The 17,817-nt window shown below is 44.8% G+C and overlaps 1 protein-coding gene across 13 annotated transcripts in view; it reads left to right on the forward strand.

Annotated features, from left to right (window-relative positions):
• Nucleotides 1-17,817, forward strand: part of LOC111872418 (SH2 domain-containing protein 3C) — a 224,133-nt gene that overhangs the window by 91,529 nt on the left and 114,787 nt on the right. Inside the window, exon 3 of one of the 13 annotated variants that reach the window (XM_033754765.1) lies at nucleotides 3,229-3,380. The exons of the other annotated variants lie outside the window; for them this stretch is intronic. The gene's annotated coding sequence lies outside the window, so the exon portion shown is untranslated. The remainder of the gene's footprint in view (nucleotides 1-3,228; nucleotides 3,381-17,817) is intronic. 13 annotated transcript variants of the gene reach the window in all.

Raw genomic sequence — 17,817 nt, forward strand, 5'->3', positions numbered from 1 at the left:
GGTTTCAGTCCGCAAGTGAACTATACCGACCGAGCGACCTTCGCTTGTCGGCGAAATTAGTGCCAACTTTAGCAGATAGAGTGTGTAGCGTGGTCAGCGCAACGAATGGCTTTCGTATTAACAATTTCTGGTTTTGCTACCACAGTTTTAATTATTTGGTTAGTTGTATGAAATAGAACGTTGAACTAATCGAAATATTTAAGCCCTATACACAGCCTCTAAATTACTCAGTCAGTGAATTTTGATCTCTCTTTTTCTGTAGTTCATAGATGACTAATGACTGAGGTTTATACGCAGACAAATCAAGCACTTCCTGTGGAAATCTCATTATTATGAATCATCCTGTATCAGTGTTTGTATGCAGTAATGGCACTTAGCAAACTGCTGCAGAAGTTAGCCCAGAGCTGGGCTCATTATGAAGTCTGCTTCCCTGGCAGTGTCTATTGTGTCTACCGTTACTTCACAATGGGAGACATTCCTAACGGCTGGCCTCTCTGTCTTTACCTTGTGCACCTTGAAATTGTGCATTCTGAAAGTATCAGTGACTGGAATGGAAAGTTAGTCGTTAAAATGGAAATCTGATGTCAGTTAAAAACAGCCTTCTTTAAGTGGGTAATAGTAATTAGGGCGTTTATTATTTTGGATCCAGAATTAAAAAAAAACAGTAAGGCATTTCTCTACCGCCATGCAGACATTAAAATACAGTGACCTTCACTGGAACGTATTACTGCGACACGGAAGATATTTCAGAAACGTTTTAAAACTGACAACATTTTTTAATCAGTAAGGAGAGCTGTTGTCTGTTAATTAACTCCATTGAGCAGAATCTTTCTTGAGAAGCTAAGAGTCACTTAGCTATTCAAGAAATTTCCCGCCTCTTACGAAGCCAAATGGTCTATTACCATTTTCACAAGAACCCAGAACTGGTCCATATCCTCAACAATCCTGAATTCAATCCAGACCTCATTAGCTATTCCCTTAGGATCAATTTTAATATCATCCTCCTGTCTGAGCTCATGCCTCACAAATGGTCTCTTCCCTTCAGATTTCTTAAATTGCATATTCTTAATCGTGAAGTGAACAGCACGTGGAGTACCGCGTGACGTGTTTACTGCCAACAAGTCGGAAAGCAGTGAGACCTTCCAGAAGTTACATGCTCCATCACTGAATCATTCTTTAGAACGCTGTTTTAACATGACAGATCGAGACAGATAGCAAGGAGATAAAAATAGTAAGTAAGGATTTGGACTTAACTTATTTTAAGGTACGACACAGGTAGTTTTGTGAAGATCCTGAGGAAAGTGACAAAAAATCTCTCATGCGATAACAGTGTGGCGGAAACAGACCCGACGGGCTTGCAGTACAAGATACGCAGGCGCAGAATCTGACACAGACAGGTTTGATTAAGTGAGATTTCTAGGCTCGGCTTCCGTGAAGCCAACCTCGCGTTATGGGTCTGCCCGACATGACGGGAGGAGCGCCAATCTCTTCCGCCTGAGTGCGCGCGCGAGCAGGAAAGCAGGAGTTCATTGGCTTTAAGATTGTGACGGGGCAAGGGGGAATAGAGCTTTTCCGTTAATATTTATATTTTTAATTAATTCTACTTTCCCGTTTTGGTCGCTTGCAAGTTTATGACATGTTTCTTGTGTTAAAACTAATAAATATGTCATGAACCAACACACAACACCAATATCCATACCAAGACGGAATCCAGTAGATTACTTTCATATATATATACATAAGTGTGTTTAAAGGCCCCGTATGGTCATTAAATGCAGTTATGAAACACGCTTACCATGCGGCCTTTTTTCACAGTGTAAACTTGGTCTCTGACATTAAGGGAGGAACATAGACTGAGGTTGTTTGAGAACAGGGTGTTGAGGAGACTGTTTGGATCGAAGAGGGATGAGTCACAGGAGGTTGGAGAAAACTGCGTAATGAGGAGCTTCATAACTTGTACTCTTCTCCAAGTATAATTAGAATGATCAAGACAAAGAGGATGAGGTGGGCAGGGCATTTAGCACGAATGGGGGAGAAGAGGAATGGGATATTGGCGGGAAAGCCAGAAGGAAAAAGGCCACTGGGAAGACCAAGGCGTAAGTGGGTGGACAATATTAAAATGGATCTTAGAGAGATAGGATGGGACGGTATGGATTGGATTGATCTGGCTCAGGATAGGGACCAGTGGAGGGCTCTTGTGAGCACGGTAATGAACCTTCGGGTTCCATAAAATGCTGGCAAATTCTCGAGTAGCTGCAGATTTGGCTTCTCAAGAAGGGCTCAACTCCATGAGTAAGTAGGTACTTGTCACGGTTATGGTCTAAACCTTTTCACAATTACCGGCATCTGGTAGTCAACCACAGAAACGAAAGAGCACGGAGTTCAACTGCTGGTGTCTTACTTTGTGACATAGCTTATAGTTTTAAATTGAAGTGTCAGAATCTCATATGATAGTGGTATTATGATCCTGTTACCTTATACGAAAGTGTACATTCCGTATGCAGAAAGAACCACGAAGCACGATCACTCCAGTGTTCAGCATCCAGGATCATTATATGATACATCGCACGTTCTGATTGTTCCGACCCGTTCCAAGCGCGCGCACACACGAGCAGAACGTGACTCAGTTCAAGGTGAATCTGGCGCGAGTAACAGCCACAACCAGTGATGGAAGCCAACCAGTCTGAGGAAACTCATATGAACACGAGCGACTGAGTTAAATCCATAACATCTCATGATTTTCATGAGCTTTTCCAAGCCATTGATGACATAATTTCTCAAAGTACAAGGTCTCATATTTCACAGTATAGGATGGAAGCCAACCAGTCTGAGGAAACTCATATGAACACGAGCGACTGAGTTAAATCCATAACATCTCATGATTTTCATGAGCTTTTCCAAGCCATTGATGACATAATTTCTCAAAGTACAAGGTCTCATATTTCACAGTATAGGATGGAAGCCAACCAGTCTGAGGAAACTCATATGAACACGAGCGACTGAGTTAAATCCATAACATCTCATGATTTTCATGAGCTTTTCCAAGCCATTGATGACATAATTTCTCAAAGTACAAGGTCTCATATTTCACAGTATAGGACTGCCACGAACCTGTAAGCATTTCTCGCCTCTGCCAAGAATGCCGCACCTTTTCATCCTCCACGATTTGATTTGGTGAAAAGTAAAAGTTATGTGGGTACTCATTATGCAATATGCCCAAACCCTCAGGACATCAGGACATGCGAAAGAAGGCGGCCCTGGTCTGCTCGGAAGCAACAACCCGGAATTTTCCTAGAAGGCTGAGCGAAGCAACAGAAGTCTGAGGCTGGCAAGTCTCCGAGCTCAAGGATTCGAAGCAGGAGCCCTAACCGTGACGTTTGGTGAGAGTCGTTCATATGGCCATATACTGTATTATGATCCTATTTTACACACGTAAAATAGTCCTTATGTTTATAGCACACCAAGACAAAGACGTATGGAGGGGGGTGGAGAGATCGCTTCTCTCATTGGCCCCGGCACTTTATCGTCTAGTGGCCAGCATTATGCATCGGCCACATTATTCTTGCTGAAAGTACCCCCCGGTGCCCATTGATCAGGAGGTTGGGTGGACCCAGAGACGGTCTGCAAGCAATTGCGATGAGAAAAGGTCTTATCTTAAATGGGAATCGAACCCCGATCGCCCATACCATTGCCTACAACCCCGCCGCAGTCTTACGATTTCTCGTATCATCGATTAGTGCTGTCCTCGAAATAGCATTGGTCGACAGTCACGTGTTTGCCAGGCGCGTTACCAGTTGTGTGCTTCCCTTGCGAATCACCCGGTGATGAATTTTCAATCTGTAAACAAGTTTGATACTTCATTCAAACTCTTTCATGCAGTAACACGTGCTTGTCCTCAACTTCTGAAAATGTTAAGCTGGAGCATGTAGGGTTCTCATACTGGCGCTGCCAGAGACTTAGCGTATGTGGGAGGCAGTCCCTCCCGCCAAATTTAGCGTCTCTGGGAGCTTTGTCACTAAATGGATCGCTGTAGTTTGAGGTCTCATTTAAATACAATACATTTTATCGCCCTGACGCGTGTTTCCGCAACGGAACCGGACGCAGTCTGAAAGCTGTACCGAAGAGCAGCTCGAACACGCAATCGCGATGACTCAGTAAATGGGAGTGAAACTGCGTTCATTGGCTTGCTATAGTTTAATTATTCCTCCACACAGCTATCGTCTGCATATATTTACTGTTCATAATATGATCTCTTGGAATATTATACTGTGTTGTGTGTAGGTATCAACATTTTCAAGGGGCATATGCCTCCAGGGAGTTCAGGAAGTGCGTAGACAGGAGAATAAATAGGTTTATTTAGATCTAAGATGGAGGAAGCGAAGGAGGTTGGAGAAAACTGCATAATAAAGAATTTCATAATTTGTACTTTTCAACCAATATTATTAGGACGATGAAATTAAATAAAGGGGAATTACTGGGTTTTTGGACTTTTTCCATCGTTCGCAATTCTAGGTAATAGAGGACACGACGTTTCGGCAAATGGATCTGTTTCCGTCTTCAGATGAGAAAGGAAGACACTCAGTTGGGCCCCTTAGAACCCTTTAGAATCTAGAAAAAGGGGGATGAGATTGTAGGATATGCAGCTTCATAGGAGAAATTAGAAACACATTTTAATCTGAAAATAAAAAGGGCATGGACTGGATTCATATAGGGAGCCGGGATAGCTCAGTCGGTATAGCGACTGGCTAAGGACTGGACGACCGAGGGGTCAGAGTCTTGAGTTCCGGTAGGGTCAAGAATTTTCTTCACGTCGTCCAGACCGGCTTTTGGGCCCACCTAGCCCCCTATCAAATGAGTACAGGGGCTCTTTCCTCGGGCATAAAGCGGCCGGGGCGTGACGCTGACGACCCACCCACAGCTAGTTCCAAGGTCAAAATGTGGATCTATACATCCACTCCCCCATACGCCTTCATAGCATAGTGCTCAATTAGTTAAGCACAGGAACTACCTTTTACTGGATTCATACGAATGAGGGACCAGTGGCAGGCTCTACTGAGCATCGACGTGAAGTCTTCTGATTTCTTCATATGTGAGGAATTTTGTAAGGAGCTGCGCCTCACAAGTTCTTGCACTGTGAATAGACCAATAGGCCCGCACTCCGTTTATAAACCAAGACAAACAGTGCATATTACTAAAGCATGTTAATGCCTGTTAGAGTGAACCTTCGTAAGGCAAGGAGTTCTGCATAATTACAGGCGGTGAAATCTATGGGCGTTCGACCTTACGATACATGGTATGGCCGGTCGTGTTGTGATGACCTTCAGCATGTTTGCGTGGACACGACTTGGGTTGGGGTGAGAATTAGTTTCGTCTCACGTACGGGCGCATACGTCATCTCTAAATTAATATTTTGCATTCACGTCCTTTGTAGTGTATTTATGAACTTCTTACGCCCTGATGTTTTTATAATTCTGATCGAAACATTTTCACTTACCATTTGATTGGGCCCCTTTTCCCGTAAAAGGATGACTGGGTCTGCGCTCCCACAGCCCCTACACGCCTTCGTGGTTGGATCTTGAGCACGTAATTATCCGTAGCTTGGGCAAAGCACTGGCACGCAAACCGCAGGGCCAAAGAGAGACTTATTGGGCGCCAGTGCAGAGATCAACTGTAGTAGCGGGTTTAGAAACGGAGTTAAACCTGCTCACGCATAAAAAACAAACTCCGTGGCCTATAGTCCGTAAGCAAACTATACCGACTGAGCGACCGCCGCTTGTCGGCGAAGTACTCTTCCACATTCTGTTACCCTGTTTCTGTAAGATCAATTTTAATATTACTCTCCCGTCATCGTCTGGGTCTCCCTAATGGCCTTTAGACCAAAAATCTACAAAGCTTTCATCTCTCCCATGGCTGTGACTAGTGCGTAAAAAAGTAAAGGTATCCCTGTAACAGGTCGTGGAGGCCCATAGGGTTGTGAGACGTCGAGGCTCCCACATTTTCTAGACAATCGGCTCATAGATGGCGGTAAGGTTGTGAGCCTTAAGCGCCGGCCGCCCTTTACTCCCAAGAATATTCCTGGTACTCATTTCTGTTAGGGGTTGAGTCGACCCGAGGGCCATAGTGCGGCTAAAAGGATTAGGTCAATTGAAAAAAACCCAATCACCTCATCGGGACTTGAACCCGCGACCTTCCGGCTTGTAGCATAGTGCCTCAACCAACTACGCTACCGCAAGTCATTAAAATCTGAGATGACCTCCAAAGACATATCCGTGTCGTATTCAGTCAGCACGAAACCTCAAGATTGCCTTTTTGGAAGTATACTGTACCTAACATTCGCCGATGAAGTGACACACTTCGAGAGGTCGCAGTCGGCCCTTGAGCCACATTTTATGAACTCTTTTTTTTTTTTTAGAAACTACGCGTATTTTATAGGAGCCGGGATAGCGCAGTCGGTATAGCGACTCGCTACGGGCTGGACGACGAAGGGGTCGGAGTTCGAGTCCCGGTAGAGTGAAGAATTTTCTACGCGTATTTTATAGGAGCCGGGATAGCGCAGTCGGTATAGCGACTCGCTACGGGCTGGACGACGAAGGGGTCGGAGTTCGAGTCCCGGTAGAGTGAAGAATTTTCTCTTCTCCACTTCGTCTAGACCCGTTCTGTGGTCCACCCAACCTCCTCTCTTTCCCCGGAGGTAAAGCAGCCGAGGCGTGAATCTGACCACTCATCCCCAATTAGTGCCGAGGTCAAGAAAATGTGGATCTATACATCCACTCCTCCATACGCCTTCATGGCGTAATGCTACATAGTTACACATATTCCATTCTACCCTAGCCGTTACCGCGGTTGCGCACCATACGAAACGCGTGACGGAGTTAGACAAACGTGCAACGAAAGACACTTTCAGGTGAAGAAAATGCGTACTTTAGCATTCTACAAAACAGCGTTTGAATATGCAATATTGCCAACGTATGTAGGTTGATGGGAATGATGACATAATCACTAGCTGCGTCTATTGTTTTTCTGCCTGTACTGCTTTCTCTCATAGTGGAGTCCGCAGAATGTTTCGTCGTGATGTTATTTATATATCATGACGTAATATCCTTCAGGTGGGCTGTATTGCTGTGTCGGCATTGTGGCTGTATGTATACATTCCTTAAATAATAATACCCAAAAGAACGTCGCACATTCATAGAGAAAACTTACGTGTTAATTTTCAATTATGAAATCGACCTGTCGCTTCCTATCTAGGCCAAACAGTTATAACACGTTTACTTGATGCGGCATTTGAAACTTTACCTTACAGTGCTCACCTATAAGAACATAGTAAGACGAACGTATTCCATTCCAAATGGGGCAGATTTTTTACGCATTTCCGTAAATTGTTACTAGATTTGACTTAAAACGTAATTTACTTAGAGCGTGTCCAAATTTTTAGCACACTTCCTTAGGCTTATGCTTCACTTTTGAATGCTTGAACTAATCTTTATGCCGGTCACGGTAGCCGAGCGGTCTAAGGCATGTACTGTCTTCGCTCGCTTGGAAGCCGGGATCGTGGTTTCGAATCCCACTCAGGGCATGGATGTTTGTGTGCGTTTTTCTGTGTTTGTCTACAGGTAGAGGCCTTGCGACGAGCTGATCACCCGCCCAAGGAGTCCTACCGCATGTATAAGATCTAGAAAAACCGAAGTGAACGGAGTTCATGGAGGTAGGCCTAGGCCCACTTGGGCTGTAGTGCCAAGGGGAAAAAAAAATCTTTATGAAATTTCAGATGTATATCATGGCACCTGAGCCCATCTCAACGGTGTGCTTCATGAATTTATCCCATCAATCTGTGTCTATATGTGTATTTCCTATCGTTGCTAGGCAACGGCTTTAAAAACGTTACCGCGGCAACATATATACACGCAGCAACATAATTATTGGACGCGTTATTTTCTTTGCGGTCCGTATCGTATCATGGAAAGCAGGCCATTAGTTCTTCCAGAATTCCTTGTCAAACTTAGAAAGTTCAGGATGTTTAGAGAAAAAGGTTACATTGACGTCTGAAAATTCAGTTCCGACTCAAAATTTCGACCGTCAATTAAAATGAAATTCGAACAAATCTCGCCCAGGATGTCAAGAGGACTGCGATTTGAACGTGACTTGAAAGCCGTGCCTGAATATGGCTACGGATACACTGAACTAGCACGAGGTCCTCACGAGCTTTATGTATGACTGTAATACCTGTAGGCCTGTATTCAATACTTCCAATATTTATGCATGTGGAGCGTGTCACTCGTTTTCAGTTTTGGGTTACCCAGTCTTTAATTAATTAATAAATAAATAGTAATAATAATAATAATAATAATAATAATAAAGAAATGTTAGGCAACGGAGTAAGAATGGGACGTTTGTATATGATTTGTAGTGAGCTGGAGTCCAACGCGACAGGCTTTTCTTTTCCGGGGTTTTCCTATTTCTTTCCATAATTTTCTGCATTTCTTATTTACAGCATTAACGGCCTCGGCAGTCCGCCCTTTATACTGCAGTGGTAATTAATTTTACCCCTTACCTTAGCGATAAATACATTTTATTCGCGTAGTTCACGCGTGGCATTGGTTTTGTTCTTATAATTAACAGTGATGTTTCCCTCAAAGTGAGTAATAAACTGATCTTTGTAATGGAGATGCGTCATGTTTTATTGGAGACAAGAAGGAACTTCTAAAGTATTATTTAGGTCCAGTGGTTACTGCATATACCACCTGCTTTAATACGCTAAAACTCTGCATTTTCCCCGCTGAGTTTTGTTTCGTTTGACCCTCGCATGAACCAGGTATTGTTTTCCTAACAGTGTTTGTTAACCTGTTCGTCTTTGTAGTGGAGATGTTCTGTGTTTCCTGTGAGGTAGGAGCTAAATTTTTGTACATTGCTTAGAAGGACCGCCTCTGTGGTCTAGTGGTCAGAGTTCCTGCTTACAGATCCAAAGGTCCGGGAACGATTCCTGGCGCTACCAGATTTTCTGAGAAGTAGTGGGTCTGGAACGGGGTTCACTCAGCCTCATGTAGATAATTGGGGAGCAATTTCAAGTAAATAGCGGCTCCGGTCTAGAAAACCGAAATTAACGGCCGTGGGAATCCGTTGCGCTGACCACGCGACACACTCTATCCTCTAAAGTTGGCACTACGCCGACAAGCGGTGGTCGCTCGGTCGGTATAGTTCGCTTGCGGACTACAGGCCACGGAGTTTTTTGTTTAGACGAAATTAAGTTCTTAAAGGGTTAAACAACTTCGCGTTATAAAGGATTGATGCAAAATTGTTACAGAGCCTGCGACGTCATCTAAGATACATACTGAGCGAATTCCGTGGGTATGTTCATGAGTGTGGCGCAGAGCGAAAGGGGCGTCATACTCATTTATTTGCACCGCACTGCTTTAAAATTACGTTGGATTCCTATGTCTAAATGACAGACAATGTAAATACAACGTGCGACCCCCCGCCCCCTCCCGCGTTTCCTGCAATGCAAGTGCCAACTCCGCAGTGACGAGACACTCACCTTCAGGGATATCAGATTTCACGAAATATGAATAGCAAAATCGGAGGGATTCGTGAACTGCGGTGCAAACAACGCACGTACAGAGAAAATGTGTTGTTTATGGTTCGCTTTATGAGTATCAGCATCTGGACTAGACAGTATCGACTGATAGGATGATTGATGAGTGATTAATTGTAAAGGAAAGAACCTAAGCGATTGATTTCCCTACATTTGCTTCGGCAGATTGAGGAGAGCGATGTAAACCTGTTAGGATAGCTGATGTCCTGGCCGAGATTAGAGGAAAAGTCTAGAGCGACACCTCTACACCACCAAAGATCCATATAAAATGAGGTATAAATAAATTTTGTTAATTTATTGGTGCCTTATTAAATGATATACAAGACTGGTTTACTCCTCATTTAGCGAGTAAATTTATCTGCATAGTACTTGAATTCCCCCGAAAGGTGTCTCCACCTTGTGGTGGTGGGGCTTGCGTGACTCTGTGACCTGGAGAGCTATGCCGGCGGTAGTTTAACTACCGGTAGGGTCACCCATGCCGGAAAGGTCAAAAGGTAGAGTCCAGACTAAGAGAGATACCCTGGTCCTGCAGGTTGGGGGTTGGGCATGAGGCTAACAGCCTCATCCTGTAAAAAGAATTTTGTTCAGAAACCCAACAACCAGCCTCGGGTCATCATGCGTGGGTCCATTCCTATGGCAGCACGCATTGGTTGTGGAGACTGGTTGTAGAGGAGGCCAAGGCTCACCCACGGCTGTAGCGCCGAGTGGTGGGTAGGTATGTAGTACTCGAATTCTGACTTCATATACTTATTCCAACGTATCTCGAACTTCAATGGAAATCGTACTCATAACGCACTATCAGTACCGTCACATTGTTCTGGATGACGCCGAGTGATTAAAAAACTAACACCCGATGACGGAGATTCATGGAGAATTCTAATTTTGGGAATATGAAAAAGTCGCGCCGTACCAAAGCAGGCGAGTGCTGAAGCCTCTGCAAACCAATTTTTGTTGTCTGGCCAGAAATCGCCCTGACGCAGTGCTTTGTCTGAGAACACGTCATGATAATGAGACTGAATTATGTGGCCAAAGATTCCGTCTTTTTTCAGTGAACGTTCCGAAACTTAGTAAGCAATTCCTGATTGATTGTTTTGGAGGAACACTTGCATAATCGACATTCCCTTTGAAACAGAAATTACCAATCAGTATATAATTTTAGCATTTACGCCCTCGCTGGTCTCGGAGGTTGTAGACGTTTTCATTGGTGATCTGTTTCTGGGTCGTAGGTCTACTGGTAGACCCACGTCGTACCATCCGTCACTTTACTTTATCCAGATGATCGGATTTTCCAACACTTTTACTGATTCCGTTCCTACCTAAGCGAAAACATCCACCACCTCGGTTACAAAGATCGTATGTTTAACGTTTATTGCGGGAACCGAACCAAACACACAGATACACGTAATGGATGAAATGTCAAGTTGCCGAACGCTGAAGCAGATGCGACCGCAGTTACAGACCTCGTAGTCCGTTTGTAGTTACTGCTTTTTTTCAGCGGCCTCCGTAGTCTAAGGGTAACGTTCCCACCTCATGACTCAAGGTACGCGGGTTACGGCACGTAAAAGATCCTCATGTCTCTAGGAGACCTCTGAGCAAAATTAGGCAAAGTTTCCCGGCCAAGTAGTTTCCAATTCCTCCGGTAGATGGGGAAGTATCGGGTACCACTGCCAGAGAGGTGGCCGACTTCGCTGGCACGACGGGGCTGATAGCGAGCACCAGTATTGGCAGGGCATGGCGACTGGTAGAATATCAAAGGGGGACATACAATAGACTATTAGTCGCGGTGCATGGGGAAACCCACCCCCTCTACAAATAATAATAGTAATACTGCTTGTTTTCGCTTTACTAGGCGAATTACTCTAGCAAGGGATTTGAACTTGCTAATGGTGGTCAGTTGTACTCAATGGGAACTAGAGAAAGAAGGAACTGTAGAACAAGAAATAGATGACGACGTGCTAAGCAGGGTTTGAACAGAACTGGAGAACCGCTGGGACATCTGCCGCTTTGCGGGATAAGCACAGAGCACTTACGAAACGCTTGATGTATTGTCATTTGTTACATGCTTCACATTCTTGTTTTCAGTAAAACGAGAGCTGTAAATTTAAACTCTTCAGTACGTTTGTAATTACTCAGTAATTACCGTACTTATTTTCGTGGAATGCGCGGAACGAGTCAGGGCAGCTGTTCGCATATGACAGACTGTACTAACATGATAAAGTGTATTTGCGTGTTCACGGCAAACACTGATAAGAGCAGGATGGTAATACCTTGTTGAGCATGGGAACTTTCTGAGTAATGACTGAACGGCTTGTAATGTAGGTCCTACAATTTTGAGGTATAAGTGATTGGCCTCAAGTGTGTTTTCTATGAGATAGGAACCGAATTTTTAAATAATTCGAAGATCTTAAGGATCCGTTAAGGTAACCGGCCCACCAAAGACTTTGATGAGCCCGGTTCGCCTTGATGGGCATGTTGTGGGAAACAAAACAGCGTGGTGTGTTGTTATGATCCCCGTTGTGGGCGAATTCTGCCCCCTCAGTGTCAAGCATGCAAATCCTAAAACCTACCTTTGTTTTATGTTCGTATCCAAAACCGGGTGTAACACGCTCTTGCACAATGACAGTCCGATAAGCATCTGTTTCAAGTAACTTTGCTGTTCAGTAGGGCAGATCCGTGTCGGAATCTAGTCGACGTGTCCTTATACCGATAATTGCTGGAGGTTTGTCTCATCCAGAGATGTCGCTGTACTTAAACTACCACAACTGTGAAATAAATCTAAACCTTTTTCATTCAGCGTACCTCTTTGTCCAAGTGACCGCCGTTTGTCGGCTAAGTTTAGTGCCAACTTTTGCGGATAGAGGGTGTCTCGTGGTCAGCGCAGTGAATTCTCACGGCCGTCAATTTCGGTTTTCTAGACCGGAGCCGCTATTTCGTTGAAATAGCTCCTCAATTATCAACACGAGGCTGAGTGGACCCCGTTCCAGACCCACTACTTCTTAGAAAAATAAATCTGGTAGCGCCGGGAATCGAACCCGGACCTCTGGATCTGTAGCCAGGACCACTAGACCACAGAGGCGGTCAGTATAGTTCGCTTGCGAACTAAAATCACGGAGTTTGTGGCTCTTTGTCTGAGAGTGATACTTCAGGCACTATTTCTAAATGTCGATTTAATTTTTTCTCAAATTATGTGTTATCGTATTTTGTAAACACAACAAGATACGGAGATTTTATTCATTTTAAATTTATTTATTTCATTCGCGGAAAAGTTTGTACGAAGGAACATTTTCAAATACATCTTATCTTTTTATTAATATTATTCTTAGTGGGGTGAGACTGAGTCCGCTTGGCACTGCGGCCACTACTGGCCTGTTGTACCAGCCCCAGATGACAGATGATGGTGATTGTGGAGCATTTAGCAGGGGAAACCGAAGTATTTGGAGAAAACCTGCAAATTTGTCCACCGCAAATCCCACATGATTTGACCCGGACTGTAATCCGGTGGGAAGCCAGCGACTGACCGGCTGAGCTATGATACGGCCTTCAACACTTCTTAAGTCTTTCATCTTGTGTTTAACAACGTATGATACAGTGTGTGCCTCGCGTGCCCCCCCCCCGGAGTACATGTAGCTCTACATCCGGCTCAGATCATAAACCAGCGATCCTGAAACTTGGATCTTCGGGATCCGTGTTACGATCACTGGGTTATAGTGAACCCAAACATGTCAAAACACGAGTCCTTGAGTTTCTGAATGCCTTAACTTCAACTCACTACTTACGAAAGTTTCTGCAGCCAGAGGAAGTTACTGAGGTAGTTAACTATGTGCCACCCCTGCTGCGTAAAGTCACCGCGGCGGACGAGTTTTAAGGTAAAGGATGGTTTCCGTTAATCTACATTCCGTTTTGGATAGGTTTACTGTGTATATAGGGCCACCTCTGTGGTCTAGTGGTCAGAGTTCAATTCCCGGCGCTACCAGATTTTCTGAGAAGTAGTGGGTCTGAAACGGGGTTCCCCCAGCCTCGTGAGGATAGTTGAGAAGCCACTTGAATGGTAAAATAGCGGCTCCGGTCTAGAAAACCGAAATTAACGGCCGTGGGGATCCGTTGCGCTGACCACGCGACACTCTCTATCCGCTGAAGTTGGCACTAACTCTGCCGACAAGCGGCGGTCGCTCGGTCGGTATAGTTCGCTTGCGGACAGAAACCACGGAGTTTGTTTTTGTTTGTTACTGTGTATATATTTACTACTTCCTTTCTATCTTATCGATTAACAGTTCGATTACAAATTAATCGATAACAGTATAGATAGTGCTGTCGGTATAGCGACTAGCTGCTGGCTGGACGACCGAGGAGTCGGAGTTGTACTCCCGGTGGGGTCAAGAATTTTCATTTCTCCATGTCGTTCAGACCGTCTCTGGGGTCCACCCAACCTCTTATCCAGTGGGTACCCCGGGGGTAAAGTGGCCGGGGCGTGAAGCTGACCACTTCACCAATCAGTACCGAGGTTAAGAGAACGTGGGTCTATACATCCACTCTCTTATACGCCTTCATGGCGTAATGCTTATTTAGTTAAGTACAGGGAATCCCGTGTTTGGTCAAATGGGATTTGTGGTGGACAAAGTGGCGCTGGGGCAGGTTTTCTCCGATTACTTCGGTTTCCCCTGCCAGTCTTCATTCCACCAATTGCTCCACAATCACCCTCACGGGGCTGGTGGCCGCAGTACAAGGGACTTAGTCCCACCCCACTAGCAATAAAAAGTAAGTACAGGGATAACTTTTCCTTTTAACAGTAGGCGTATATGACAGGCATCGACACTGATGCTTCCTCCACCCGTTACAAGTGACCATTTATAGACGACCTTGCAACCCATTTGGCCCCTGTAGTTGCTTCATGAACGTTAACCATCACAAACGTCGAGGAGCAGTGTTGTTGCTTTGCCTGTATCGGAGCATGTTGCTTCATACGAAAGACGGATGGTGCAGGGTGTGCACACTGTACGAAGCATCGGCGAATGAAAGGGAAAGTTGAATAATTAAACTTAGGTTGCGCCGGCAAGTTACAGCGGACTGACACTTCCTGCGGGCGGTAGTGGTGTAGGTGCTTCATAGGTACAAATTATATTACAGACTTTGCTGAACACGGTTCCACCTTGAGGTTAAACAGTTTTTGTTTTAGTACAGGAGTGGCTAGATTTGTTATAGCGCCATTGGCAACTGATACAGTGGTCATTACTTCTCCCCCCTACAGGGTGGAGGAACTGCTGTCGGTCCAACTGCACAATGGGCAGTGCACCTGTGAGGGCCCCTCTTCACCTTTCTTTTGACATAGGTAAATACACCAGAATTACTGGGGTTTCGGACTTCGTCCACTGTCCGTTATGCTAGAAACTAGAAAACGTTTCAGGTGAGGGGGACACCTACTCTGTTGGGTCCCTTAGAAAGAGCTAACTTCAATCGCTGGACAACCCCTGTCAGATTTACAATTTTTGACCTCGACACTTGATGGAGGTGAGTAGTCAGCTTCATGGTCCAGACGCTATACCCCCGGGGGAAACCCCTGTCTCTCAGCTCGTCTCGTATAAGCGTCTTGCTACCAGTGGCTACCGCTCGTTGTCGCTGGCTAGTGGTAACCGAAGACTTCCTGCAGACCGCCTCTTTCAGAACTCGACTATGTCGTCGGTCAAATTGCTACAGGTACTCGCCAGCACACTCATTCTTGGCTTCAGGTCCCTTTATATTTAGCCTCTGCATGGATCGCATTGACAGCACGTTTTGTTGCAATTGCGTTGTTGTAGTGTGACATAGCTGTTGCGGCGGACCGCATAGAAAACGCCGCTTCCAGCAGTTCTTTTGTTGTTGCGTGCATAATCGTGGCTTCGATCACGTGATGTTTGTCGAGCCACTGCCTAGCAACGGGCGTCTCTTTTTATTCTGCTAGTGTGGCGTGGCTTTGAGGCCTCATGTCTCAATACGAGTACACTGGACCAGTCATGGATTAGCAGATTTTGGCTCAGTTCACGAGTCAGAGAAAATTCCTGCTTATCATATATTTCTCCACGAGAGGGGCCGTGCGTATCCGCGGTGTTTTAATTTCTCCGCCGTCTTCATTGCACGTTATACATACATGTAATGTGATCGTCTTGAGACTTAACGTACGTCATTAAGCCGCCATGTCCAACCCTTCCGCTTGGGCAGCCGAACGATTTGGCGAAGCCCTCAAACCATCGAATTTTGTGCTGTATATTGTAATATATATCAGATATCAATTATCAGGTTTATTGCCCGACAGCCATAGAAAAATTGAAAAAAAGGAAATCAGAAGAGAATATTATTGAAGAAATTTTAGGGCTCATCGGTCTTGATCTGTCATTCGACACACTCCAGTAGACTTGTGGGTTGGCTGAACCGTGATCTTAGTGGATATTTGATCGACAGCGGCGGGCTCTTGAGAAACTGGTAACGAACCTTCGGGTTCCTTAAAATTTTGGGAAATTCTTGAGAGTAGCTGAGCTACTGGTGACTCCAGAAGGACACGGCTCAATGGAGTTAGTTTAGCTAGATATGAAAGCATCATCATCAGTAATCTGTCAAGACGACAGGTCCACAGTCTCTTCCAAAACAATTCCTCTATTTAATGCGATCTAGAGCTTTCTCCTTCAAATGACAGTAGCCTCTTCTGTCCCCAAGGTCATCCAGCATCTTCTTACGTCTTCTTCCTCGTCTTCTTGTCACTTCTATCCGCCCCTCTATCTTTCCTTCGATAACTTCTTTTAGAAGGCAGTTTCTGCGTAAAACATGACCAATCCAATTAGCCTTCCGTTTTCTTATTTCGTGTAGGATATTCCTCTGCTCACTGAAAAATTTTATGTGTAATTTACTTCAAGGATAAGAATGTCTTACTGTATCGATAATATATTCTGTGTTATTCATGCAGAGACCATAGTATTAAGCTACAGACCTCCTGCCGTGAGAAAATCGCAATATTATGCGATGATATTTAGCTACTACAGGTTACAGTCTGCTGTTGAAGTGTATCTCATGCAGATGACAAGTATGAAGAATTAACTTGCCCGAGCAGAATGTACCCTTGCATGTATGCGCATACCGGATATACAGTTATGTGCTATGTATCCATGTGTAAATAACCTTGTAGGGTGAGGTCTTCTGATTGCAATGATATACGACAACCAGTTTCGGCTAATCCAGCTGGTCACGAACAAAGGTTATATGGCAGTATTTTACGTGCTATTTTATATACATAAGACCGCATCTGTGGTCTAGTGGTCAGCGTTCCTGGCTACAGATTCAGAGGTCCCGGGTTCGATTCCCAGCGCTACCAGATTTTCTTAGAAGTAGTGGGTCTGGAACAGGGTCCACTCAGCATCGTGAGGATAATTGAGGAGCTACTTGAATGGAAAAGTGGCGGCTCCGGTCTAGAAAACCGAAATTAACGGCCGTGGGGATTCGTTGCGCTGACCACGCGACACCCTCTATCCGCTGAAATTGGCACTGACTTCGCCGAAAATCGGCGGTCGCTCGGTCGATATAGTTCTCTTACGGACTAAAACCACTGAGTTTGGATCTTTTTTGTATATACATAACTCACATCAGAATTAAGCAGGACTTTATGAATTTACATCGAAATTTAATAGAATGAAAGTACTGTGAGGTTTCAGGTCAGATTCTTGACTGTCATGTCCATCACAGTGGCCGCGCGAACTGAGGCATGAACTGTCTTCTCCCACTCAAACACTGGGATCGTGCGTTCGAATCCCACTTGAGGCGTGGATGTCCGTGTGCATTCTGTGTTTGTGTTGTTCTGTGGCTAGCTTCGGTTTCCCCTGCCAATCTTCATTCCACCATTTGCTCCACAATCACCCTCACCTATCATCTGGGGCTGGTACAATAGGCCAGAAGTGGCCGCAGTACAAGGGACTTAGTCCCACCCCACTAGCAATAAAAAAAAAGAGTTCTTATCTCCTGATGCGTTGAATCAAGTAGATGATGACTTAGTGGCTGGAACAAAACGACCTGACATCTGGATTAGCTGTCGTATCCTAGTGGCAGAGGGGCTCGAAATCGCCTTCAGGACATCAGCCAGATAGCCATGTATATACAGCGTTGCTGTTATTAGAAATACTTGCTGACGCAATGTGCTGGGGCAACGAGACAGCTAATTCTATACTTTCTTTGAATTTGCTAGATAAGAATGCGTTGCTGTTGATGTGAGA

This window comes from Cryptotermes secundus, unplaced genomic scaffold, assembly GCF_002891405.2.
Source record: "Cryptotermes secundus unplaced genomic scaffold, Csec_1.0 scaffold962, whole genome shotgun sequence".
NCBI classification, from domain to species: Eukaryota; Metazoa; Arthropoda; class Insecta; order Blattodea; family Kalotermitidae; genus Cryptotermes; species Cryptotermes secundus.